The following is a 1,758-nucleotide window of genomic DNA, read 5'->3' as shown; positions in this document are numbered from 1 at the left end:
TCTCACTGAACCTTGATCTCACTGACTGCTGGGCTGACAGGACAGCAACCCTGGGGACCCTCCTGTCTCTGCCTCTCCAACTCTGGAACTACAGGTGNTTGCCCCTGCACCTGACGTTTTACTGGGAATTTAAAGCCAGGCCCTCACACTCGCAAAGCAAGCACTTAAAAGACTGCTCACCTTCCCAGTTACAGCCTTTCCTTCACAGGAAAGAAATCCAAAGAAACAGGCAGCAGTGGCCGCAGCCACGCCTTCCGAACAGATGGCGCAGGCGTGTTATGTGAGCCGGTCTCGCCACTAAACCAGTCACACTTGAACCACTAACCAGAGCCTAAAAGGCGACAGTAAGGGCGAGGCAGTTTCACGCATGCGCCATTTGACATCCCTAGCCGCTCTTTCCCTTCCATCGTTTGTGGCGAGCAGACAGCTACTACGCATGCGGCTCTCGAGCGGCTCCCAGGCCTCCCAAGGCGCCTGCGCGAAAATGTCCCGGCTCGCCAGCTCCGGGCTTTAGCTTGGCGCCTGCGCAATCCGCCCTTCACGGCCAGGCTTCGAGTCGAAGCAACTCCAGCTGCCTGCGGCTCCAACTAACCTCTCTGGCGCTTGGACGTGCTTGTGTCTCTCGTCGCTGGCGACGACTGGTTCTGTCCGGGCGAAGATTCTTCGGCTGGCCTTATCACGCACTTCACCGAGAATATCGATCACTTCTGACTCGGCTGATCGCGACGGGCGCCTAGAGGAGCGCCGAGCAATCAATGCCGGGCCCCGCCCTCCTCGGGGTCAAAGACTTGGGCGGCTTGAGCTTTCTTTTCCGGGTCATACCTTGCAAAGCTGTCTGTCAGTTGCGATTTTACCCAGTCCTTCCAATTCGGATAATGAGTTCTTCCAGTTTTACAGAGTAAGAAGCCGAGGTGGAAGAAAAAAATAGCCACATGGTTTTAGAAATCACGAATATAATTTGAGCCCACAAGTACAGCCTGCAGGGCTGGTTCCCCTGAGTTGGCCTATGGTTTCCTTGCAGAGACAGGCTGTATGGAGTGGTGTGGCAGTCAGTTCGAGTTTTGTGTTTCGAGCATTCTCTCCCGGTTGACTCCAGAGGTGCCTGGAGCAGCAGCAGCAAACGATTCCTTGCAGCGATCTGCTAGCCTTGGGTTTGGAGTGTGACTTCTACTGGTCAGCAGGGATTGAGTCAGGTGCTGCACTCCTCGGTTTTCATCCTCTCAGGAACGCTGGCTGAATCAGTTGCTGCCACACCACTCCACACAGCCTGTTTGTGCAAGGAAAACACCCTTCCAATAGGACTTTGATAGAACTCGAGGATGTCCCTTCATTCCCTGTGACAGGCCAGCATTCCAAAGTTACATGCTTTTGGGGGAGGGGGAGGGGAGACAGGGTTTCTCTGTATAGCCCTGGCTGTCCTGGAACTCACTCTGTAGACCAGGCTGGCCTCGAACTGAGAAATCCGCCTGCCTCTACCTCCCGAGTGCTGGGATTAAAGACGTGCGCCACCACGCCCGGCTCCATGCTTGGTTTAATAAGTGATTAATGGAACTCTTGTCCCCACTTACCAACAAAATGCTGGACAGCCAAATTAGGTGCCTGCATGTCGGTCCCCATGCATCTGTGCACAGGCTGACCCCCCGGGTGCAGTAGCTCTGACTTGCCATGTTAGCAAGCCACCTTTCTATTTTACTTCCTGAATTTTCTAACTTTGGATTTCTTTCCTGTGAAGGAAAGGCTGTAACTGGGAAGGTGAGC

The 1,758-nt window shown here is 54.2% G+C and overlaps 1 protein-coding gene across 4 annotated transcripts in view; it reads right to left on the bottom strand.

Moving 5' to 3' along the window:
- The window catches only part of Kdm8 (lysine demethylase 8), an 18,077-nt gene extending 17,312 nt beyond the window's left edge, over window positions 1–765 (bottom strand). For 2 of the 4 annotated variants that reach the window (XM_029541465.1, XM_029541472.1), the window contains exon 1: window positions 181–324. The gene's annotated coding sequence lies outside the window, so the exon portion shown is untranslated. Of the gene's footprint in view, window positions 1–180; window positions 325–592 lie in introns of those variants that run through there. The other 2 variants (XM_021214040.1, XM_029541467.1) reach the window with 2 other exon arrangements.
- Window positions 766–1,758: the final 993 nt, after the last annotated feature.

This window comes from Mus pahari, chromosome 1, assembly GCF_900095145.1.
Source record: "Mus pahari chromosome 1, PAHARI_EIJ_v1.1, whole genome shotgun sequence".
Classification (NCBI taxonomy): domain Eukaryota; kingdom Metazoa; phylum Chordata; class Mammalia; order Rodentia; family Muridae; genus Mus; species Mus pahari.
Note: the sequence above shows the minus strand (reverse complement) of the source record. Positions and strands in the feature narration are given on the sequence as shown.